This window comes from Armigeres subalbatus, chromosome 2 (assembly GCF_024139115.2).
Source record: "Armigeres subalbatus isolate Guangzhou_Male chromosome 2, GZ_Asu_2, whole genome shotgun sequence".
NCBI lineage: Eukaryota > Metazoa > Arthropoda > Insecta > Diptera > Culicidae > Armigeres > Armigeres subalbatus.
In genome coordinates, this window is record NC_085140.1 from 127005789 (window position 1) to 127033026 (window position 27238).

A 27238-nucleotide genomic window follows, 5' to 3' on the forward strand; every position below is an offset into this window, starting at 1 on the left:
TCGCATAACTTCGAAAATAAATAAAACAATTTTCAAGGGTTTTGTAAGCTCGAACAAGAGATGTATCCCTTATGATTCTATGCAAGTAAGTAAATCAAATTTACTTTCTGTGTACTTTTATATTAGAAGTTGAAACACGACGAACCATTAATGCCCCCAGATCCTAGATTCAAACTGAAGCAAAACAAGGGTATTGTACTGCCTGTAATCGCATAATTGTCCCATCTTTACTATGTTTCCTATCCATGCGATTACAGGCAATGTAGTTAATAAAAATTATGCATAGGGAACAAATATCTCTTCTACATTAGCATGCAATAGTAAACCCAACCTTTTTATAAGGCTTAATACACATCTATGTGCTTCCACGATAATTAATAACGTACTATTCGAACCCAGTCATTTACATGATAATGTTGCTTTGCTGCTCGTTCTACCGCTGAGCTAAGCAAGCTTCCATACAACACTCTTGGCATAAATCCTTAGTGATCACCTCTCGATTGCTCATTCCTAAACCGTACATTTGTCCACTTGTTTCTCAACGCGAACCCCCAGAAGCTCCAAAACCGGTATAATCCGCAAAACACAGCTCATACATGAAGCCAAAAAACCGACAGCAGCAGCACCACCACCATACAAACAATAAGCGGAATTTTCAATTATCTTCCTGACTAGTAGGTACCGGCACCACGTTGCTGCGGCCTAGGTCTTCCCTCGTAACCAGACAGTGTGCACTGCACATCCATTTTCCAGCGGACATACAAACACTCACACATAGCCATACATTCATCCGCGCCCACCCTCTTCCCATTAACGCTGCGCTTTCCTTTTGCTGCTTCTGCCCGTGTAGTTTTCCCAATGCAATGTAGTAGGTAGAGCAGAAGAAGAGTCTGCTGCTGGCTGCGAATGAGAGCAAGACAGGGGGAAAATCCACCAAACCGCATCTGCATCATCGTCGTCGCCACCACCGGCAGCCGTCTACGATGACGACGACGACGACGTCGACGGCTGCCACGCAGTCAAACCGCTCTATGGACTAGAAGCAACCAACAACCGAGTCTAGCTAATGGCAGCGAGCGAAAGAAAACTGCTCCAGCGAAAATCCGCTTTTTTGGGGCCATCCGTACATAGGCAGTCAGACAAACCCGGGTAGAAAAAGAAGCACCACCAGAACTATATTTTTTTGTTATTATTGCTGTTATTATTATTGCATAGACAAGTAGGAGAGTAACAACCGAGTTCGAAGCCGCCTGTAGACAACACACTTCGGGCGTTCTAAAGGCAGTCGAAAACGGAAGTTGTTAATTATTTTTCCTCGCGTTTCGCTCTTCCGTCTGGAGCGCGGCGACATCGACTGCAGACTTAAGGTTCCGGGTGGTGGTGTCGCCATTTTTAATGCACATTCCAGAGAGCAGCCGTGTACGGTTCCCCAGGAAAACCGGCGGAGAAACCGCACGCATTTGGACAACGGGCGAGGCAGATCATGACGATTACAACGACGACGATGATGATGATGATGAGTATAATTGCAAAAGCAGAAAGTTTCGGTTGAGTTGTTGGCTAAAAGCGCTGACACGCAACCTCGGATTCCCGAGTTGGCAAGAATCACGTTTCATCTACTCCGATAATGAGTGGCTTGAATTGCGACCAGACACAGAGACCAAACCCAATCATGCGGTCATCGGCCCATGCGGTGGACTTACTTTGAGGCTACGGTGGCCGGTTTCCTCGCTGCGGTGCTGTTCAACCGGATCCGTAGAGTTTCTCGGTGGTGGTTCCTTAGCGTGCTAGTTTTAATTATTGCTATTGATCTGCCCGGAGTAATATAATCCAATTTTCACGGTTAACAAAACGTGGCTGTCGCTGGCTGGCAGAAAGGCCGATGCACACAGACAGACAATCGAACCAACTTTCCGGAACACTCGAGGGCTGGATCTGCCTGGGGCAAAACCGCAACACTTTCTGGGGTTATGCACTTGCGGCTGCTATGACGATGCCGAGTTGGTTGAACGTATCGGGTAACTTGAGGAACTTCGCAGGACTCCGGCACACTATTATTGGCAAACTTTCAGATTTCGCTAGACAAGGTTTCACTGTCGGGGAACACAACGTAAGCACTAGATATTCTTCCTAGATCGGGGTGAACTTGCACACTTCCACTTTGAACTGAATTTCTTGACGATGATCTTGGGAATGGCTTGCTTCCTGTTGGGCGTTGTTGTCACACACTTTCGCCGGAAAAACACACTCTACAACACTGACGGTGGTGGCAGTCGCGAAAAACCGAGACGTCGACGGTCCACGCCTAAGGAGTGCAGCGCAGCGGTACCAATAGAGGCGATGTTGGCAATGAGCACAAATTCGCACCGTGTATCTCTGTGTACGAAACTGTGGTCGTATGGATGATGATGATGGTTCTTCTCTTCTCAGGAGAGCTTTTCGCCGGCGCAGATATCTAGACACTACACTACACGACTACAGTGATGCGTTTCCGAATGGGGTTCTTCGCGAAATCTCGCACACAAGGCTTTTTTTTTCTGTGAAGTACGTCGTCGTGTTGTAGGGGGTGGTGACTCAAGGAACCCGACGAAAATAACAATACCTCACAATCCACCCAAAGACGAATATTTTCACGTACGTGATGGGGCTACACACCAACACCAATAATGGACGTCGAATGACACCGACTTTCGAGGGAAAGGGATGATTCACGGAACGCAGTTCCCTTCTTCAAGGAAAACAACTATTCGCGACGTATACGGCACGAAAGCTCAGCTATTCTGTTAGATGAACGCACTTTATCACGGTGGCGTTTCGACGACGAAACTAGTGAACTGTGGAATGTGGTCGCGTGGCAAATTCCTGCTAGGTGACTCAACCTGTCTGGAGTACCGAGAATGCAGCGACGGGAACAACAGTTCGATTCGAACCTAACCGTGTTATCAACCGTAGGTACAAAACTGAACTGACGAGAATACAACCATCCAGACGTGACCGACCCGAGGCGCACAACCGCTCTCCAGAATTCTTCATATACTTCTCTGGAAATGCATCCGCGCGACCGTGAGAGAAGGCATCTGCGCACACATTCACACCCCAAAACATTTCCTATAAGATCGCATTAGCTCTGTAGCATTCTCAAGTTCAGCCTTCGATCGGACGCAATGACGACCTTCTCCTTAGCATACATACCACCCCCTTCTGAAGACATCACAATCCAACGACCAACACCACCAGAAGTCATGCTTAACATCTCACATGTAAAAAAACGGGATCTCACTCTCACCCAACACGCGCGAGCGAATACAAGTAACTCACGGTGAGCATGGGAAAATCCCGCTCACCAACATACCGTCAAATCCACCTCCCACTCGCCAACCCACCCGACCGACCACAATGGCAACACATTGGGCAAAAGAATCACCCTTTTCGGGTCGCCTTCCACCATCTCGCACCGAAAAACAGCAAAGAAAACAGAGAACCCACACGGATACCTACCGGCTTTGCTGACGGCAGCACAGCCGCTCCTCACCATTTCCCATCATCCGCACAGTCGCTATTGAGTGAGTCGATTCGATGGCTTTTCACGAACTCCCATTTAGCAGCGCCTTCTGATCGAACCGGTGCGGTGCGGTGAGAAAGGGGGAATTTTGATCAAAACACTGACTGACTGCGAGTGTCTCGTTTTGTTCATTCGTTCGTTCGTTCGATGGTTCAGATTCTCATCGCTGCGCCGCCGGTCGCTTGTCTGCATTTGGGAATCCGTGTGCTGGCTATGCCTTTGCACCTGCTTGCTTCCGCCCGACAACGCAGCGCTGCATTCAAACGGTTCGGAGCAGGTACGGTTAGGTGTATTTCCTTCTTTTCCATTTGCGGTGTCGGCTTAGATTAGACCACTTCCGGAAGAGTTGCAATTGCCTCCGGGTAAGCCGAAGGTGATGTCGAGTTTATAGTGAAGAGTTGGAAGTAGCAGGAGCCATAATATGGTTCAGAGAGGTGAATCGATCATTATGTGTAGCATATTAGGTACATCTCAATGGAGATATATGATATTTTGACGAAGTTAATCTTCAATTAAAAACCCTGATTGATCACCTAGCGGTGTTTGTGCCTGTCTCGTACATTAGATATACTAAAAAAAATGAGTGAAAATTTCTTAGCGTGTTTTTTGTATATAAATCGTATTTTAACCATTACATTTGATCCCATAGTCCAATCTGGCCAATTTTCAATAGGAGACAATGGGACAAGATTCCCCGTCGACTGCAACTTATTGCAAGCAAATCAAGTGCCAAGATAAGTGCCAAAAATATGAGTGAGTCTTATTTTGAGCACATACATACACACAGACAAACATCATCTCAATTCGTCGAGCTGAGTCGATTGGTATATAACACTATGGGTCTCCGTACCTTCTATCACAAAATCGTCTTGGAAGTGAATATACAGCCTTTTCGTTACACCTTGGTGTACGAGAAAGGCAAAAAAAAAACAAAAAATATAAACCAGCTTTTAAGTATCGAAAATTATTGTTTTCGTCCATATAACGTATTTGGTCAATCAAAGAGGTGCTGAACAAATCAACTGGTCAAAAAGGTTTTCTGGAAAATTTTATTATTATGCAGAAGGGATTGAATCCAAAGGCAAATAAAGCAGTCTCTCATTTATCATATATGTACACTAGGGTGGCTCAAAAAACACTTTTTCAAATTTTTTGATGGGCCGCCCTCTTATTCGGTTCTATTTGATGCCCTGACGCTCTGGACAAAATTTCAGCCAAATCGGTCAACGTTTGGGCGGTGCTAAACTCGTTGGAAGTTTATATGGGAAAATGTATGCAGAAACATCCATAAACAGTGATTTGCAGTTGGACGGCACAATTTACGATCAAGAACCACGATACTCATATACAGAATTGATATGCTGAAAACCGCGAGAAGATTAGATTTTATTAGGCAAAGATATTAGCATTTTACTGAAGTGTTGTAGGGGTGAATTTATTTCTTTTCAAATGTAAAAGAAACGAAATTTGCTCAAACCCCACTTCAGAGAAATGCTAATAACTTAGCCGGGAAAACTCTAATCTTCTCGCAGTTTTCTGCATAACATTCTGTATTAAATTCTCCAAAATCGGAATGAGTATCATAGTTCTTCATCGTAAGTTGTGTAGTCCAGCTGCAATTTACTGTTTTTGGATTTTTGGAGCCACCCTAATGTACACTGACGGAGTTAAGCTTGGGCACGATGGGGCACGTGGCCCTCCAAATCGATTATTTCTCTGAAATTCAATTATATACGCCAAAATTGTCCTGAGAAAAATAACTGATTTTCTATTAATTTTTATAATCATTGCACTATGATCCAGTATACAGATTTACGCGGAAAGATTCATTCTACGCCAAAACTATATTTAAAAAAAAAGGTTCTACAAAATTATTTGGAACAGTAAAACCATCATTATGGTGCCATCAAACAATAGGGTGGCCTATTATGTAAAAAAAATAAAATAGTAGTTTGTGCAACTAGTTGCAAAAAGATGATTTTTTCAGTACGAGTTGTACGTTTATCCAACGAGGCTTGCCGAGTTGGATAAATACTACGAGTGCTGAAAAAATCGAGTTTTGCAACGAGTTGCACACGCAATTTTTTGCAATGACGAAAAATGGGCTTTAATATGATAAATCTATACCAAAATTGTACAATCCAATTTACTCCACATGATCATTCATGCCAATAAATTATGTTGCGGCAGAGAACAATAAGATTCCATCTTATCGTGCCAAATTGCATAGCTTGAAAAGCTATGAAGCGAAGGATGCAATTGCCTTTGGAAAATTGTGATGTTATGTCCAACAAACCATTTCATTTATTACAAGACGCTTAGAGTACACTATCTACACACTCACCCAAACTAATTCAGCTAAATGTAGTCATGTAACTACTGTCCCAATGTAGGTTTTTCATTATAGCACCCAAATGAGTGCTATAATGAATATTATGCAACCCATTTGAGTTGCATAATGGTCATTAAAGCACCCATTCTGTTGGTATGGAAAAGTAGGCCGTTTTATCACTCAAATAACAACTGTAAACCAGGTATTATGATCAGGAATTGCAAAAAATATTTTTTTAATTCCCGGAATACTGACATGTAACGTTCTACAAAGTTGTAGCGCAGCTTATTTTAATAAATTTTGCTAAAAAATGTTTTTCTGTAGCTCTTAAGTTGGCTGATTTAGAGCAATTTTACCTACTGGGATTAGACATGTGCGCCGCCGCCGACGATTTTTTTCACGCCGCCGCCGCCGTCAAAATGATTGGGCGCCGTATGAAAATTGACGAAGCCGCCGAATGTTTTTTTACCATGTCGATAGCATTTTTACCGCCCGGAGACGAGCCAGCCTCGGGCTGAAAGTCTCCTTAATAAAGACACAAAAAAAAGAGCATTTTTACCGCATTATTTGTCCCATGTTTGCTGGGATTTATTATGCACATGGGACATTTATGCGTATAACGGCAGTTTAGGAAATACATATTTTCATCCACGTTCATATGATAATTGGGTCCTACATGGTTCCATCCCAGTACCTCGAACGCCAGTAGTTTTCTATATCTGGCGACCAAATGAAAAAAATCGTGTGTTCTTTGATCAATTTTGCATGGAAAGCAGTCGTGAAAGGATGTTGTATTTATTTGAAAAATTAAAATTTCTAAATTATTTTAATAGATATATGCAGTGCAAAGAACAATAACTGGACGATAAATTAATCATATTCCTTGAATCCAACGAGTTGGAAGCGGCAATAAACACAATAATAATGCAGATATTGCAAACTTTCATGTCCTGTTACAGAATAAAAATTGGTGAGATTTTTGCAGCATGCCTTCCATTCTTCGCGTTTCTATAAAGAATGAGAGGGGCAGATATGTAAACACCGCATGACATCTCTCATTGAAATTGAAAAATTGCAGTACTGCTCCAAATCACTCACTCTCTCTTGTTCACTCACTCATTCTTACTCAATCATTCACTCTCACTCACTCACTCATTTTTACCACTTACTTACTCTTACTCGCTCACCACTCACTTTTACTTATGCACTCATTCTTACTGACTTACTCACTCACTTCCACTTACTCACTCACTCTTGCTCACTCACTCACTTTTGCTCACAAGCTCATTCTTACTTACTCACTCACTCGCTCTCACTCATTCATTCACTCTGTTACTCACTCACTCTCACTCATTCACTCTTTCTCACTCACTCACTCTTACTCACTTACTCGCTCTGATTCACTCACTTACTCTAACTTACTCACTTACTCTTACTCACTCACTCACTCACTCTTACTAACTCACTCGCTTTTACTCAATCACTCACTCTTACTCATTCGCTCGGTTACTCAGTTACTCACTCACTCTCTATTACTCACTCGGTCCACTTACTCACTCACTCTTACTCACTATTACTCACTCACCCACTCTAAATCACTCGCTCACTCCTACTCACTCACTTTCACTCACTCTTACTCATTCACTCGCTATTACTCATTGCTAGCTCACTCTTACTCACTCATTCACTCCTACTCACTCATTCAATCGTAGATTCTAATAATTGGATCACGCTTCATCCGGAAACCGCTGCTTTTACTATTAGCGACTAAAGAGCAACTTCAACCTTCTTGCATTTGAAGACTTGCTTACGTTGACCGCAGTTAACCGCATTGGATGCAGTTGACCTCCTCAATCTTCAAATATGAAACACATGCAAGTTGGCGGCCACTACCGCTCGCAGAAAATTGGATACTAAGTTCTAAACTGCGTTGAAACAGTTCCAGGTAAAGGGCAAACTATTGTTGATTCATATGAGTTCTGAATGAACTTTCATTGAGTAACATTTTGTTTCACCGAAATGAAGTATAAACTTGGAATAAGGACCTATTCGATGTACTGGCTCAATCGGGGTAGTGTCGCATTCGGGGTAATGGAATTATGGGTAGTGTCATAGAGTCGTCCTAAATCCCTACGTTGCGTATAATTCTCATCTCCAATAGAGTCTAGACCCAACAAAATTGAAAGCGCATGCTCGGTCAAACAAAACGATGTTTTTTCAAACAAAATGGACCTGACATTTAATTATTCAGAAGAAAGAAATTGTTCTTCACGAATTCAAGGAATTGTTCCTAGAACTTCTTCGGCAGTACGTACTAGAATATTTCGGTCTGAAAATATTTCAGAATTTCATTTAAAAATTGTTTGGCTTGACAATCTTTTTTTTTAAGTTTTATATGAACTAATACGTCTGCTTCTAGTATTTCTACATAAACTCTTTTGGGAGTTCCTTCAAAAATTTCCTCTAAGTTTTAAACCAGGAATCCCTTTGCGATCATCAAAATCTTTTATAAACTGCTTCGTATATTCCCACAAAAATTCCTGCAGTACCTTGAGGATTTTTTGCGGATATTCTTGTAGGTATTTTTGAGATAATTCTTGGAGTCTCGGAAGAAAAACCGTGAGAATTACCGGAGAATTTTCCATATAGTGTTTTGGAGGAATTTTTAAGGGTAAATTCTGGGAGAATTCTGCAGGAGTTTCCGTGGGAATTGCCAAAGGTATTCTTGAAGAAATTTGTGAATTTGTGAACGACTTTCCGGAAGAATCCTTGGAGGAATTTTGGGGTAGGAATTTCTGGAAGAATTCCCAGAATGCGCGTAAGATTTTTTAAATCTAGATTTCCTAATTTAGTTTCCATAAGAAGTTCTTCAAGAAATCCTGGACAATTTTCCCGAATAGTTCCCGGGAGATGGGTTTAATGGAATTCCATGTGAATTTCGGAAGGAATTCAGAAGAAATATCTGAAGAATCCTCGTGGTTATTTCTGTAGAGTTTGCGAAGTAATTTATGAAGAGTTTTTGAGGAATTCCAGAAAGAATCTCAGGAGAAAATCTATCTGTAATTATTTAAGAAGTTACAGGACTGCAAGGGGACTTCCTGAGCAAATCCTGAACCATTCATAAAGGAATTTGCGGAAGAACGTTCCAGCGGAACTTTCGGACGAATTTATGAAGGAACTCAAGAGCAGTTCGAGGAGGAACATCCGGAAATATTCCTGAAGAATTTTTGAAGGAATTATCAGAAGAATTCCACAGCTGGCACTTCCGGAGAAATTCCTGGAGAAACTCCATAGCAGCTCGTGAACGAACTTCCGGAGGAAATTCTGAAGGAATGGAGGAACTTCCGGAAGAACTCCTGGAGGATCTTCCGGGCTAATTCCTGGAGGAACTTCCGGACTAACTCCTGGAGGAACTTCCGGACTTATTCCTGGAGGACCTCCAGAAAAGTTCGTGTAGGAACTTCCGGTCCGGAGGAATTCCTGGAGGAACTTCCGAATGAATTCCTGGACCCTAGCAGCACACAAGTTCTACATAGACTACTGCAACTCATGTGTGACCAGATTCAGTCACAATCAAGTTGCTGTAACTTTTTTAATCTGACTCGTGCTGCTCGGGGAGGAACTTCCGGAGGAATTCCTGGAGGAACTTCCGGAGGAATTCCTGGAGGAACTTCCGGAGGAATTCTTTGAGAAAATTTCGGAGGAATTCTTGGAGAAAATTTCGGCAGCTTTCAGAACACTTGCTGGTAGAATTTACAGAGGAATAATTTCGGAGAATTTCTAATTCATAAAATAAGCTGAAGCTGACCCACACCGCCGCGCTGTCGCGCCGATTACCAACTGCGTGACGCCGCCACGCCGCCGCCGCTGGCTGAAAATGATCTATCGCGCCACCGCTGATACATTTTCAATCGGCGCACAGGTCTAATCGCCGGACAGCTCATAATGTCGGATACTTCTTAAAACGGCACTCATGTAGTGTCCCTCCTTCATTGTCTTATGTATTGCAGAGGAAAGCTATTTATTTATTTTCATTTAGGTCGATACAACCGATTTTCGATACAACATACTTTCCAAAAATATTGAAGGGGCGATACATTTGCCACCAAGAGATTTTTTTTCTTTATTAATGTTTTTTTTATTGTAGAAGAAAATTAAATAAAAATATATCATTTACCTTCTTCGCTGATATTGTCTCTAAGTGAGTGTAGTGTCATACATTGTCTTGGTTAATGAATAGGTTGGTTGATTAGTTGAAGAGTTTGAATGAGGTTTCATCTAGTAAAATAATGTATATCTAAATTGTTAAACTGATCTTTGGAATCCGTCTAAACCGATCGGGCACCTAAACTTGTAGGTGACTTACAAAATATGTTTGTTGTGGTACTTAAGCTTTAGTGAAGGCCTGGATACATGCCCAAAGCGCCCCCTTTCTTATAGGATCTGGCATTGGTGTAGGCAAATCATTGCAGTTCAGGAATTTCAAATAAAGTAGAACATTGGTTATCTTGACAATATTTCCTTTTTATCAATTTTCTTTGATTTTAGATTTGTGCTATTAGGACAGTTCGCTTATTTGGCAAACCATTTTGGCAAAATAATTAAATCCTTACTGTGAATGCTCTTCCATTTTTTTGTTTTGTTTTGAGTAACTAATTTGTATTTTGAAATCAATTTTTGAATATGATTGACAAAATCTTTTGGTATATTGCGAGCATCGGCTGAAAACGCTTCTTCTTTCCTAATTTATGGCTATTATAACCCAGAACTGGGATGCTGTCGCATCGCTGCTTAGTATTTAGTAAAATTATTTAGTTAGAACGTTAGGCAGTTTCAAACATTACGAAAGTTTTTTTTGGCAATTCCTCCTTTAATTTCATAAGGAATTTCTTAATAAGTTCCATTAAGAGTTTCTTCAAAAAATGCTTAGAAATTCCGTTATATTTTTAAGCAATATCTTCGGGAATTCCACCTTTTGAAATTTCTTCGGCAATTATTTCATTAATTCCTTAAATAAATTCTTCCAGATATTGCAAGTTCTTCAAAATTTCCCTAAAGAATTTTCTTTTCAGAACTTCTTCCAGCAATTCCTCTAAAACATTCTTCCGAAATACTTCCAGCCAGAACTTCCTGATTTGCTTGAATTCTTGAATTCCTTCGAAAATGCCTCCATGAGTTCTTTCCGAAAGTCTGTTATTATTTGTTGTTTATTTTTTCAATTAGTAACTCTATTAGAAACTATTTCATTCTCTAATTAATTTTCAAAGGATTTCCTGGAAAAAACTTTGGCAGAATTTCGGGAGAAATCTACGGAGGAATTCTCGGAGGTTTTTCGAAAAATCTTTTGAAGAAAACCCCGGAGGAATATCCGAAGAAATTCCTGGTGGATTTTTCAAGATTATTTAAGGATAAAATCTGAAGGAGTTCTCAAATGAATTTTTAGAGGAGTTTTTGAAGAAATTCCTTGAGGGTTTGGTGCAGGAATTTCCAAATGCATTTTTATAGGCATTTCCAAAAGAGAACCTGAAAGGATTAAAAAAATAATTCCTGAAGGAACTGCTAAAAGAGTTTTTGAAGGTAGGGGGAATGACGGCTTTGGCAGGTTTTGTTCTATTATTGGCAGGGGGTTTTTTTTATGTTCGACTGTGCTCAAATTTGGCCTAAACATTCTTTGCATATCAAAGAAAATTGTGGCCAAATTTAATAAAATTTGGTCGACAAAAACCCCCCTGTCAATAATAGAACAAAACCTGCCAAAGCCGTATTTCCCCATATTTCTACAGACTTCCTAAAATAATTCCTAAAGGAATTTCCAAAGGAATCCATAAAGGAATTGCTGAAGGATTTTTTGGAGGAATTCTAAAAGGAATTTACGGAGAAATTCCTAATAGATTTGCAGAGGAAATGCCTACTGGTATTTCTGAAATAAATCATAGATTTCTCCAGGAATTCCTTCGCAATTTGCCCACTAATTTATTCGCAATTTGATCCAGATTCCAGATCCATTCCTTTGGAGATTCGTTGAGAAATTCCCTCGGAAATTGCCTCCTACGAAAACTCCGCCGGAAACGAATTCGAAAATTCTTTTGGGTATTAATAGGAATTGCACTCAGGAATTAGTTCGGAATTTCCTCCACGAATTATTTCAGAAATTTGTTAGGAAAAACTTTGGGAAATTCGTTACAGCATTCTTCAGAAATTATTCTAAGAACTCTTTTGGATTTTTTTGCAAAGTTCTAGAACGAGATTCTAAGTATTCCTGCACAAATTCCTGAAAATATTTTCAAAACAACTCCCGAAGGACCTTCCGACAGTCTTAGAATTCTCCAAGAATTCCTTTGGACATTCTATCAAAACTTCGTTAAGAAATTTCTGCCAAAAATTACTAAGGAAATAAATCTAGAAATTAAATAAATTTTGGAATTCCTCAAGACATTCCTAAAAAAAAAACAAATACATTCTTTGGGATTTTTTTCGAAATATCCTTAGAAATTCCTTTTGTTATACTTATCGAAGTTTAAGGATTTTTTTGGTAATTGTAATAGGATTCATTAAAAAAATCTTTCAAAATTCCTTCAGAAATTCCTTTACGGATTCCTTGGGAAATTACTTTAAGAAATTTGCTTAGGAATTCCATCGTATATCTTTGAAGAGTGAAATATTTGTAGTTTAGTACTTTTCCACAACTTATTTAATTCAATAGAAGGCTATAGTGGTGAATGATATATACTCTTAATTATTTATCCTTGTAAATCTATCTTCTTCTATATAATAAAAATGAAATGGTCTGTGTTCGTATCCGCATAACTTGAAAACGGCTGGATGGATTTTCTCCATTTCTTCAGCAGATATGTTCGTTATCGTTTCCGACGGGTTTATATGGTATTTCCTTATACGAACATCACGAATAAAGTTGAGTAAATCGTGAAACACTAAAATTCAGAATCGTAAGGAAATTTCGCATGGGTATTTTCGCTTACTATGCAGGACAACGTCTGCCGGGTCGACTAGTAGGAAAATAAAAAAGTGATCCTGAAAATTGAAAATTAGTCGAATTACAATATTGAAAAATCAAAAAAGAATAATAGATTCATAAAATATTTTATTGAATGGAAAACCCAAAAAACAAAATTCCAAAAAATCAAAATGTAACATTGATGAAATCGCGAATTAAAAATTTGTATTGCCCAAAATGTGTTTAGATAGAAAGCAAAATAGCGATTTTGAGCGAAAATGAAAATTTAGGCTGTAGAGGGTTAATAATTGGAATGTCAGCTTTCAAACTCAGCGTTTACTGCCCAGCTTTTCAGCCAGGCCTGGGAATTGTCGCGTTTGTCAGTGACACCTGACAAGATACATAAAAACATGGTCAGTCAAAAAAAACTTGTCAACTTCCAGTTTTCCGTCGCACGACTGGACCCCCACGACCAAATGACAACTTTTTCCAACCGCGACAATTTGCTTTTGTTGTATGTCTTGTTAGAGCACACATCTGCGACAAAAGTGTGACAACGCATACACTTTCGACTCTCTGCACGACACAACATTGGTCCCGAAAGTAAGTTATGTCGCATCTTCTGGTTGTCCATCTGCGTGGAGGAGCAATAGCAGCGGACAAATTTGAAACATATACCGAAAAGGGCACTTTATAATTAATTATTTCTTTTTTCTTTGACAGGTTTTCTGTTTAGAAGTAAGAAATTTTTTTCAATTTTTGCGTTATTACGAACATAATAATACATAAACAAAAAAAAACAAGTGTCTCTTGCATAGCGAAAGATCCCCCAGTGTCGAAAAACTGAGCCATTTAATGCAACGCAAGTTTGCTCGCTTTTCACGCGGTTTATTGAGTTTTCGTGCTTATCAAGCGGGTTTTGGATTAATGCGCTTTTTAACCAATTCTGTTCACGTGGTTTTGAAAAAAAAAATCGGAGCATAGGAAACAGCGATTTTTGATAAAGTCGTTTTTACGCGGTTTTTGTGATTTACGCGGTTTTGACTTACGCAGTACAATCGTCCGCGTAAATATTCACTTCAGTGGATTCTGACCGGTACACCGTTTGTAGCAATTGCCTGATAGACGTTTATTTGACTGCAATATTTCATGTATAAGAGAAATACGGAATTTTATTTAAGCGAATATCCTACAATAAGGGCAATTAAGGAACATTCGTTGTTGGGCCGTACACTTATTACGCTGCATTTTTCTGTGTTTTTTTCGAAACCCCCTCCCCATGTAAATTTTTTTTCTTACACATTATTTTTTATTTATATGGAGAGTAAGAAAATGATAGTACTCCCCCCATAAGTGCTTACGTAATAAGTGTACTGTCATGAAACGCTCATGCGGGCTTGTTCATGCTATGTACAGCGTGGTATGTTTTTTGGTTTATGTTGTTCAAAATACAACAGCTTGTGTGTTCGAGTGTTAATGGCCCGCTTAAAAGATTTCCGGATATAGATATAGATATAGACAAACGGATATAGATATAGACAAACCATTCGTGATTTTTAAACATACATTTTAGATATGTAATTAAATGACGCATTTTGGTTAAACAGGAGCTGGACTAAAATCACCAAAATTCGACACATTATTATTATGCCGTACATATCAGCCGGCTTCAACTGCTGTAAAACCCAGAAACCACACCATTTCAGTGGTTTCCCCACATTTTGTCATCAATTCATAATGACAACATTTTGCTGACAACGACAACAATTTTTGTCGCGACAAAATTCGAAGGTGACATGACGAACTTTTTTGTCAATAACCATGACAACTATTCTAATCCGTCTGGTTGTGCAAAACCTTAGTCGTGATGGAGAGCATCACACGACAAATATATCGTAACAAAATAAGTATGTGACAAGATTCAAAATGTCTTGTCGGAGCGAGAGACCAGTAGTACGCTGTATCGAGCTACGTTGGTTAGGTTTTGTTGTCCAGTTTGAGGTGACTGTTTTCTCTTTGGTTTTGTCGCATGGTTTTTCTGTATGAAGGTGACAAATCCCAGGCCTGTTTTCAGCATATCGTCATGCTTTTAGATCTGATTTTTTTTTTCAAAGAATTTCGGCCGAAACTCGTTCTCTAAGTTTTGCTCGTCTCCGCTCTTGAAAAAGTTTAAAACTCCTTTAGGATCGAACTGAGTTATGTTTTCCTATTTCTTTGGATAGATAGTGAAGCTGTTTTAAGAATGGGATCATTCAAGTTAAACCGTTTGGTTATTTGTTTCTCCAGCTCCACATCGATCGAATAAAAAGTTTCCTTGAGCGGTTTATCAAGAGATCCGGCTAGGTTCTCTGTCGTTACCCCTACGTAGATCTACTTTTTCTCGTGAAGATGTTGCTTAAAGTTTGGAAAACACTTGTTTTTGATATTTTTAGAAAGTCATCTTCACAGATGTTGAGAAGGAGAATCAACAAAAGTGATTCAATTTCATTCTACATGTTCGTAAACTCAGGGCTTTCCGATTGGAAGATACGAATGACTTTGTTAACAAGTAGTAGGTCGTACAGGAAGAAGTGAAGTAAAGGCTCCGTCATGGGATCATTGAGGTGAAGGAGGATGCGCTGGGCAGTTAAATTATTGTCACGTTTCAATTGGAAAGTGAAGAGCATGATTATCTCCGAAAAACGATCAATATTCCTTTTGAGTACTGATTCAAGCGATAGTCATCTGAGGGCTGACTGAGTGAAAGCTGCTTTATCAGCCAAGATATCGGTTGTGGTATTGATAAATGAATGAACAGAACACTTAAATTCAAAATGCATAAAAATTGAAAAAAAATCTAATTTCTTCAAAAAAAAGTTAATCTTTATAAAAAGATATCTTTATCAAAATTATTAAAAAATCTTTATAAACAAGATAATTTTTTATATGTGGCAACACTGCTAGTGACTTGTTAGTGGCTTTTTTTAGCAACGTTGCATTCCTCCAAACAATAGTCAAAATAAATATTTCTGCACTACAAACTGATTCGCTGGACTATCTCGACTCCATTCATTTCAGCTTGCGATCCATTTCACCTGTCAACGCCAAATATGTGAGGAAAATGAATTCTCTTCCAAGGTCATCGCAATCACCATACAACAGGCCTTCGAATCCATAGAACAATCAACGAACATTGGGCGGCTGTTAGTGCGAATGATTGCCACCAATCAAATCGCGGTAATTTCAAAGCTATCATCGTCACGCGATCCATCGTTTCATTCATCGCTATGCTTGTGCCCGTGGCCTTCCTCCCTCCCGCAATCCCTTGTTTTTTGTTCAATTGCTGGCTTGCTCGGTCAATTCTTCGCACTTCACGCGTGGACACATCATCAAGTCACGCATATTGGTTCAATTTGCTCCTGAAATCTATGTGTGGGTCACGCAATTTCGGGACATTTCTCTCCACACGTGTCTATCACTTTTTTTTTTCTTGGGACAGAAGTGTCGTTAACTATTCCAACGAAGTGGGTGACAATTGCCAGATAGATGGACTTTGCCAGACGAGATAAATTGACGACGATGATTACGATGATGATGGTTCTGATGACACGTCAATAAATAGAGGATGGACGGTAGTGACAAAATCGGAAGCGTCATTCCGTCCACAACCGGCTGTTACAAATGATGACGAAATAATGGAAGACCGTGGCATTTCGCAGTAATGTTCGTAATAATCATTCCCGAAATGATGACCGTCGTGTCAGGAATGCTCAAATGAGTTCTATGTTTAATGGCGTGTTCCAGATCTAGAAGAAAAAATGCTTGTCAGTAACGTCATTAGTGGGGAAGACATTCGATTTCCGAAAAATCGGTACAAAGCAACGTAAGAATGTGTTTCTTTTTCGAGGGTAATCATTAAAGATACGCCCGCATCAGCAGATCCTTTCCAGGGGGTCACCGTGCCATGAACGTACCGTAGTACCAACAATGCCGATAACAAGCTTGGTCACTTTTCAAACACGAAACACATATTTGTTTCGTTTCTGACGGTGCACGGAGATAAGTCTGAGAAAAGACATTTATCAAAAATAACTTTTTAGGACGGTTCAAAAAGAAGGTGTTTTATCGTTGGATTTCTACTCTTCACTGTACGAAGCTTTCCATTCTATCCTTAATAATTATCCGGTCCAGATGTGGCAACCACTTTGATGTGCCAGGATTCACAGGAAGGAATTATTTTTGCATTCATTAGAATCCAATTTCCAACCCTAATCGAAGTAAATATTGAATCGAATCATCTTTGCCCATCGCAGGCGAACTCTGCTACAGCAAAAAGAAACAAGCGCTCTGGGCCAAAGACTCTTCAACCACATGAATCATCCCACCGGCACTGGTCTAATGAGCGGAAAACTGATGATCCCATGCTTGCTGGCTGGGGCTAATGGAGGAAGCGTTATGTGGATCACTGGTGATGATGATGTTGATGAGACGTAAAAAGAGAAGCTTCCGATAATCGTTCCGATAGCTGCACCCACACCCACGCGTTGACTCATAATCCATTATCGTATATCTACGAGAAATCCACTGGGCGCAGCTTCCCCGTCGACAATTACTGTTCGTAGTCGCAGTTTGAATCAGAGCAAAAGTTGTCGAGAACCTTCGGGCGAGCTAAGAAGAGGGAGCTCTACGTCCAATGTTTACTCAAATATTTACTTTAGAGAAGTCGTCTTCATCAGTAGTGCAGACTAGAGGGAACACTGCATCAATGCAATGCGCTTCTGCCTTGACAAGATGGAGCAAACAGTACCAAGACGGTACGTGGGTTGTTGCCAAGAGGCAACTATGAGGCCGGGAGAATAGGATGCGGAGAAACTTTGAATCGAATCGAATGCAACAAAGTTGCCCGCAACAGAAGCTCACTCTATTTGCTTTCTTCTATGCGTTGGTCGTAGGTTTGCCCGGGGTGCATTTATCTACTTGGGAATTTTCTGCTTAGCGGTTAACCAACCAGATCGGGTTTTTATGATGTTTACTGGGTTTTGTATTGCTGGGTGTAATCCAAAATAATAGTCCTTTGAGAATAAATGGTTAATATAAACCAATTAAAAAGAACAATTTACGTTATAGGATTTCTAGAAAAAATAATTGGCTTCTACCTCAAGGTAATGTCGTTATCGAAAGCAGAGCAGAAGCTACATACTGCTATTTAGGGGAACTGTTCCGTTTTTCATCCCACTGAACATATATTCATCTCCTCGCAAAACAAAGAAATACAGCACCAATTTTGTCGCTTCTTTTTGCTAACATGCCTGCTCACTGCTGAAAAAAATCACAAAAATAAATAACAAATCAAATACCTTTTCATTGCTTTTTTTTGATGGGATGGAACACAAGTTACACTAAAATAGTTTATGGGTCATCTCACGGAACGTTTTTTTTGCATAAGTAGCGATTAAAAAATCTTTTTATATTTTTGTTGTTGCCTGTTTTCCCGCTTGCCAGGCAGTGGCAACTATATTGCCACCAAATTTTCAATGTTTCTAAACTGTTTAATGTATAACAAACATACATTTGAGTTTAATACCATGCCAACATTGTGTCCTAATGTTGTTTTTGTTAATTTATTGTTAAGATTCGTCTGCCTTATAAAGGGTTAATTGCTCCATAACTTTGAAGGGAGTGTAGGGGAAAAGTGGGTAAAACCGACACCTTAAGCTTCTTTACAGCTCGCCAATCTATGAAGCCTTTTTTTTTGGTCTAGAAATTTCATACAAGCATAATTTGGCCCTTTATGCATCAGTCCATGAGGTCTCACGACAATATTTCTCGATAGAATAGTTGGTTGGCGTTATAAATTACACCGTCGTTGGCTGGGAGCGATATCGGCCAGTGCACCGCGACGTCACGCAGTGCACCAACTGCTTCACTTTTGGGCACGACACCAGGAACTGCCACATGAAGCCGCGCTGCAACAAGTGTGGCGAACCATATCCGACTGACGAGTGCGACAAAATGGAGGTGGCCGATCCCTTTGGTGACAAACATCGGGCCACCACAAAGGGCTGCCCACTTTCCAGCCATCCCGGCACCCCGTCGTACGATTCCAATACTCCCTCCCTTACAACCGCACAAGCGACTGGCAGCGGCAGCTGCGTCGGTTCAAGCACCAGCATCATCGGCACTATCCACCAGCGAACGGTCCCCGCTCCCTCCTCCTGGGTTCCGTCGGCAGTCGGAGAACGAAGCCGTCCCACTGGAAGAATCTGCTCCACTCTACACTCCGGAGCAATTGATGCCGATCTTCGGGCAGCTCGCCACTCGGCTGCAAAATCCGTTTCGACCAGGTCTTCACTCTTGGCATGTTCATCATTGAAAATGGCTGCTATGGTGGGCCTGGTCAACTAAAACGCTTGCTCGCTAAAAAGCAAAACAATTAAGCTGAAGGATTTCCTTGAGGAGAAGGAAATAGATGTGGCGTTCATCACCGAAACGCACCTAAAACCGGAGGTGAAAGTCAACATCCTGAACTTTTGCATCGTGTGGCCACCGTTCTTCCCTACAACATCAATTGTCGTATGCTGCCAAGCTTCCAGCTGAGTATGATTGAGGCCATCGGTGTCGAAATGACCACTTCCGTCGGCACAATAACGCTCATCGCGGTGTACTGTCCAACGTAAGCCAAAGCCGGCGATGCATCATCGGCTGCCCTTCGAAGGGACATCGTCAATATTATGCGCCAGTATATCTACGCCGGCGACCTGAATGCCAAACATCATGCCTGGGGCAACATTCGCGGCAATCAAAACGGCACCATCTGGAGCAACGACATGGAGGAAGGCCACTACACGATCCTGAGCCCGGATTCCCCTACTCGTCTGAGTCGGTCCGGTGTCCACGCAATCCTTGACCTATACATAACCAACATGAACGACCACTTCCCGCAGCCGGTCGTCTACCAGGAGCTCGGATCACTACCCGGTGGTGGCGGAAGTGGGCTCCTCGGTCAATCGGCATCAGCAGTTCCGGCGAAACTACCACCGAGTCGACTGGGGCCGGTTGCGTGGGCAACAACGTCGACAACGAGGCGCGGCCGGAAACGCCTAAAACAATCGATCGACAGCTGCGTTCCATCGAGGAGGCGATCTCGGTGGCCCGGGAACAACATGTACCGACGGGTCGGCAGGTAAGCAACTCCCTTAACATCGATACACTCACCAAATATTTGATTCTATTGCGGAATGTCACTCGCAGGCAATTTCAGCGTACTGGACTGGCTGAGCTTAAGGCAGGCTGCAATCGAATCTCAAAAATGATCAAGGCCAGAATGGCGGACCTCAAATATAACGACTTCTCGAATAAGATCTGCACTCTCCCAGATTATGCTAAGCTGTTCTGGAAAATGACCAAAATACTAAAATCCAAGCCTCGGCCCATTCCATCTTTAATCCCAATAGATAATAATGGCTCTAAGGATCGCTTGAAAACTTCGGCAACATCCATTTGATTCCCAACGACTTTTCGGAGAAGTTGGAGATCTCAGCTGGCGAATTGACGGCCTAGGCCCCAGGCTTCGACAGCATCCTGAATCTCGAGCTCAAACATATGAATGCTCCGTTCTTTGAGCACCTCTCGTTGATCTTTAATCAGTGTCTCTTGCTCAGCTACTTCCCATCGCCCTGGAAGTCAGCGAAAGTCATCCCCATCCGGAAGCCTGGGAACGATCCTTCTTCCCCCAAAAGTTATCGTCTCAACGTCCAACGTTACCAACGTCCTCAGACGGAACAAGTTTGTCTCTAAAACATCCGCCATGGCCTTACTTGATGTCGAGAAGGCGTTCGACAATGCATGGCATGATGCCCTGGTGTACAAACAACTACGCTACAATCTTCCCAGCTACCTGGTGAAAATCATCAAAATTATCTGTCGACAAGGACATTCCGGGTCTCTATCAGCGGAGCGAGTTCCAATGCGCACAAAATCATAGCAGACGTCCTCCAGGGTTAGGGTGGTCGGTATTGGTCATTTTTAACAAATACCGGTATTCGGTATTTGGTGGAGTCAATACCGGTAATACCGGTAAAATACCGGTTTTTGTGAAAATTTCAGGTATCAAATGAAAAACTTTTGATTTGGACTTTTGGATGAAAAACAATGTTTGTTGAAAAACTTCGAATGTTCAAATCATTGTTTGTTGAGCTGGGCAAAGCCAAAGTTAAGTAATCAATTGGTTTAGTAATTAACATACTGATTGACTCATCTCCCAATCCCCATTGGATTTTGTTGGCAATGTTATCTGAGAATCCCCTCTTTGGTTCAACCGAAGTTGGACGAATGGTTCCAAAACCGTCAACAATCAATGTGAAGTACTTACCCTTAATCCCTTCAGAGGCATCTTCTTCGTACCGATCCTCAGGAATTGTCGTTGTATCAGTTTCAACGATCGCATCAGGAATGATTAGACGCTTCAATATATTGTCCGCTTTCTTGATCAAAGTACCTAGCTTTAGATGTCTTGAAGAAAATCGTTTCTGATCAATTGCATTACGGCAGAATTATTCAAGAATGCAAAAAGATCGCGCAGAATTTACGGCAGAGCAGTTCCACAACAGCTTGAACAGGTTCGGGAGCTTAAATTATTTCTCCACCCGCCAAAAAATCATCACCGAATTTTGATTCGGATTAAAGCTTCAGTTCATAGATCCATTTAAGCATAGATAACATGCTATTCCAGCGTGCTATGAGATCAGCCACTGATTCAAATTCTTTTCCGAATTCAGAATGGACATATTTGTGCAACAAATCGTTTTTAACATTTTTCTGAGAAACACTATTATGGCTCAGTGATGAAATCTTGTAATAAGAAAAATCACTTGAATGAAGAATAAAAAACTACTATGGCAAAAACTACTGTAGGTGAATTTTGTCAATGATGCTTACTTAGGCAAAGGTTCATTCATGCACCCAACTGGCGGTTGTTCGATTCTCTAACAATTCTGTATGGGAATATACTAAAACCTGTATGCGAAATCGTTAGATTTTTATACAAAAAATGTAAGCGCTCAAACAAAGCTTTATAACAATTTCGCATATGCCGATTTCTTATACAGGTTTTGGTAGATTCTTATACAGAATTATACTATACAGAATACAAAAAATCTAACAACCGTCGATTGAGTGTGCGCACATTTAATTGTTGTATTTTTTGCACGATGAGTCTTTACTACTTGTAATCGAATATCTCTCCCATCTATGCTTGATTTCCTATTTATATGGGACAGATATGCGATTACATGCAGTTTAGTTGGTATATGTAGGTGAAAACTATTCGAGATTTTTGAGTCTGACAGTAAACTTTGAAATACCGAAAATACCGGTATATTCCGTCTCTAAAACCGGTATTTTCGGTATCCAAAATTGGCCGGTAATACCGGTATTACCGGTTTCGGTACTACCGGTTAGACCACCCTATCCAGGGTAGAATCCTAGGGCCCATGCTTCCCCAGAACCTCCAGAAGACGGCATTCTGTCTCTGTTCACAGATGACACCTCCATCGTCTACAACGGTAGAGTGATCAGAGCGCTAGTGACAAAACTCCAACGAGGCCTGGATGCTCTCACCAGCTGGAAGATCTGTATCAACGCGGCGAAGACCCAGGTCATCATTTTCCCCCACTCTAAATCCCTTAAACATGTTCCGCCTGGGGACTGTAAAATCATCCTCAATGGCACGACTGTGGAAAGGGCCAATGAGGCCGACTACCTAGGCTTGAGCCTCGACAGCAAGCTTATTTTCAGGCAACAGGTTGACAAGACGGTGACGAAGTGTAACGTCTTGTTGAAACTACTGTCGTCATTGTCCCTAAAAAATAAGCTGGCTATCTACAAGCAAATCATCCTCCCTGTGATCGAATACGGCCTCAAACTTCAACGGGTCCAAAACAAATTCCTGAGGATGATCCTCAACACCCCTCTCAGGACAAGAACATCTAAGGTCTACCGTCTGGCCGGGATAAAAACCTTACATGAACGCTTTGGTGAGTGTAAAGAAAAGTTTAGGGTCCGTTGCTTGCATTCGGATCAGGCTCCAATTAGGGCGCTAGTTCCAATCTAGGTTATTAAATTCTCAATGTAAATATTAGTGTACATAGTAGTTAGGCTATGAAATTTAAAACAAAAACACAGTGCCTCTTCAAGGCCATTGTGTTGAATTTAACTTTAAAATAATTAAGTAAATATGAAAAAACTATATAATAATAAAGATGAAGGGCCAAAGCGTCCAAACACTTTGAATGTATAATTATTGTTGAACAAAAATTGACATGAAATAAAAATGAATTAAAAAAAAACTTAGTGAATCCTGAAAGAATATCTTTCATAACTAACTTAACTTTCGGATTGGCTTTCAGTCACGGGTAATAGCGTTGACAGTTTCACTTCATCGTCGACGTTTCGATCCGGGCATGGGATCTTCTGCAGGGCTACATGGCAGTCAATTTGTTAATTACCGCTACTTTTTTACGGAGATTTATCCTGTTTAGTTTCATGGAAAAGGGTTCTGGTCACATTGACAAAAAATAAAGATCACTTTAAAATTGTTCACTCTCTTTTTGTCACACACTATATTGGGTGTTTTACAGCCTGGAGGATGAGCGATTACGATTACGAATCGGGGCTGTCCACACACTTAAATCATTTCACAGATTTGTTCGGTAATTGTTTCACCGATTGTCTGCGGTATTTTCCTTTGTTCAACTGTCAAAACCACCAAAAAATCTGTTCTGCTGTTGAGATTTCGTTGAAATTTTACAGAAATCTGCGATTTATTTTAAGTGTGCATATACCACGTGGACCAGTTTTGGTCAGATTTAGAAACCCCCTCCCCAAGCGTGGACATTTGCTCATATAAATTTTCAAAACTTTGTATGGACCATGGACAATCGACATACTCCCCCTCCCCCCTAAACTGTCCACGTGGTATGTGGACAGCCCCATCGAAAAACAACAAATTACCGAATTACTCAACTAAGATTCCAATAAAATTCCGGCGAGTGCGGCGAGTGTAGAGGTCTTCTCGGCTTGCACTGGGCGAGTGATTGTATCGTCAATTCCATCCCATCCTCATTAAACTATGGGGATGTGGCCAGCGCCGTAATCCACCAGTTAAGAACACACACTAGAGCTCTCGGAATTTACACATCCATTGGTTCCCCGTGAAATTGCGATTGCTCTGGTCAATCACGGAGTAGCAACTACGAAATACACGGTCGGCCATCATGCTCATGTTTAAATGTCCGTTTCAGCCGAACGACCATTTCGGCCAAATGACTGGCCGTATTTTGCTTTTAAACAACGCTTGGTTAAGGTGAAGCGTTGTGACACTCAAATTTCTATGTAATTGTGTCATAAAAATCATTAACCCTGGATTTGTAGTGGTGGAAACTTCCAATTCCAATTAAGTAAGCATACACTTGGGATTCATTTTTTGTTAACATCCGACAACAGTAAAAATTGCTCGCATTCGGAAGAATTCAGCCCAATTTAGACGCAGTATTAATCAATACAATCTAAGTATCCCAAGTAACATTTCAAGTTTTATTCCGCTCTTGGAATGGTTTTCAAGATCAATTTATAAGATCTAATAATAAAACCAAATAATACACGGCAACCTTCTGCCAACCTTCAGCAACCACTATAAGAGTAAGATATTGCCAAGTGGCCCTCTCCAGATAACCACTATAAACCTTTTATAAGAGCATTTAGAAACCCTTTTTAAACCAGCTGCAAAAAATGGAATTTGGGTACGGCAGCTGTCAAAATGTTGCTCTGAAAAAAGAGAAACAAAACTTTGCAGAAAAATAATAACAAAATGGATTGTTGGTGGAAGTTATGATGATGACAGCAAAATAATATTTTTTTCAGGTTGTTTTTTTTTCTATTCAGTACAATTGAAAGGAAGTGCGCGTCTAATTTTATGGTTAAAGCTGGTGAAAAAATAAGGTTGAACACCACGCGCCGGCAGTATAACGTAGTTCAGGGAAATAAATCGAAAATATTCATTATCACAACATCAATAATGTCCACTAAATCGATTAGTATTTTTGCCCAAATTAATAATGAATAAAATTATTTAGCAGAAAAAGTATGATACACGGTGAGAATGTCGTTAAATCATGAATTTCAATGAAATAATTCACTGACTGCGAAATGCTACTTAATTTTCAATATGGCCATCATGGAATTTGATCAGAAAATTTTCGCTTTTATTAGACACCGTCATAAACTCTTAGCAATGCAAACATTCTTATGGGGGTTATTCATTTGACCACATTATGACCAAAAATTTATGCTTTATTCAAGCGTTGAGAATTGGATTTATTACGCTCTTTATCACAACCATAGATCTGTTCATGGTCAATAGGCATTTGACGTTTGAAGCTTTTTTCAGCACATTTATGAGAGGTTTATTGATAGCAATAAGAGCGCCAATAAAACTGAGGAATTAGCTTGGTGATTGCTGTCATAAGTCATAAGCAATAAGAATTAGAAAAATCCAAGAAGCATGGAAATTGTTACTTGGGATGGGATTAACTGATGGAATTTAACAGAAAAGCATCAGTTTTTCTTTGGTTTAGGTGAATATTTATGAATTATGTTTTCACGATGCTGGCTGTTTATGTTTACATAAACAGCTGCTCAAACGCACTAATAACAAGATCATTTTTGCTCCGAGTTTTGAATTTTTTTTTGTTGAAACCGGCGACGTCGTTGGCATGGTGAGTATTTGTGTTACTGGGTGGAATTTTAGCGCGAACTAGATTTACTTTTTTTAGTGAGAAGATGGTTAGGTAGGGGAAGAGGCCCCAAAACGCCCCCCCTCCCTCTCGAGGCAAAACGCCTTTTGTGGTTTCCCTCATATTTACCGTCATTAGGATAGCCATAATAAAATTAGATCTAAAGTTAGGCGAAAAAGGTTTTAAAACAGTGTATGGGAAGGTCGAAAAAACCGATAGCTAGTTGAATCCATTCAAAAAATGTCAAAAATCTCAATCATATTGATAATATTCACATTGAAAAAAGTGGTGATATTCTGTTGCCGGAAAACTCATGACGTAAAACGCCTTTTAGCTGGCAGCTTCTAGGGAACAAAGCACCATGCGTCGGCGAATCAGCATTCTGGTATGGATAGTGCGTGGAGACGCAAGTACTATTCTGGGCGCACATGGATCTTTTCCAACAAGTTCGCCCTGTCACAAGAGATTCTGTCAAGAGAATCTTGTTGTCACATATTGCAAAGTTTTCAAGTCGTGCGGTTGTATTGAATATCTAGGGGGTCTTGAAAAAAGATTAAGTGTTCTCAAGTGAACGGTGAGTAATATAAGTTCAACGGTAAAATAATAACTGCATCATGTGCAAAGGAACGGTTTCCATTCGATTAAGATAAGTAACGCCGGGTATTTATTCATACCCCCTCGATGTGTTCGATACAACCGAAAAACGAATTTGAAATTACTTGTACATATATGCATTAGGGTGTCCCAAAATTGGACCAAGTCTGGGATTTTGGGGGCTCAACCTTCAAATGAAAGCTTAGGGTATAACAAAAGAAAAATTGTTCTACGACAACTCTGGGAAATGACGTTTAGGGGTGGCCCTGACGTGTTTTATGAAAAAAGTGCATTTTTTATAGGTAACATCGAAAATACCGGTATATCGGACAGAAATTCGATAAAACCCATCCATTTTATATTTTTACATTCAACTTAGGGTCTATACTTTATGGTAAAACTTTGATACCGCATGTTTTAGGTCTATATATTTTTCACTGATGCTTTAAATACCCAAAAATGATAATTTTTCTTAATATTTTTTTATTAATGCATCCAAAACGGGTATCAATCATGATGCTTTCGAAACTAGATATTCATAGAAAGATGGGGAATTTTATAACGAATATTTAGCTAAAAAGAGCAACCTTCTATCTCTATCCGTTTAAAAGTTATTCACGATTTACTGCAGCTTGGAAAAAGACTTTTTGAAATTTCGGATCATAATACCTGGATCATGTTTAAGTAAAGAAACGCCTACTTTTCCATACCTACCAAATGAGTGCTTCAATAACCAATCTAGTATTCATATGAGTAGCATAAAATTGATTTTGATACTTATTTGAGTGTTATAATGGAAACCCAACGATGGACCAGCAGTAACATGACTGACTACAAATTGTTCAGTTAGTCTGGGTGAGTACTCAAATAGATTGATGAATATGGTTTCAAAACTACCCATAGGTAGGTTCAGCTATCGTTTCATGGTTTGGTGAGCTGTGCAATGTTTCACGATAACATGGAAATTAATTGTTTTCTGACCAACTTGATTTTTTAACCAGCACGATCATGTGAAGTTAATCCGG

At 40.3% G+C, this 27238-nt stretch overlaps 1 protein-coding gene across 12 annotated transcripts in view; it reads right to left on the reverse strand.

Annotated features, from left to right (window-relative positions):
• LOC134210832 (protein alan shepard) overlaps positions 1–27238 on the reverse strand; it is an 879934-nt gene that overhangs the window by 439083 nt on the left and 413613 nt on the right. The window contains exon 1 of one of the 12 annotated variants that reach the window (XM_062687160.1): positions 1704–2955. The exons of the other annotated variants lie outside the window; for them this stretch is intronic. The gene's annotated coding sequence lies outside the window, so the exon portion shown is untranslated. Of the gene's footprint in view, positions 1–1703; positions 2956–27238 lie in introns of those variants that run through there. 12 annotated transcript variants of the gene reach the window in all.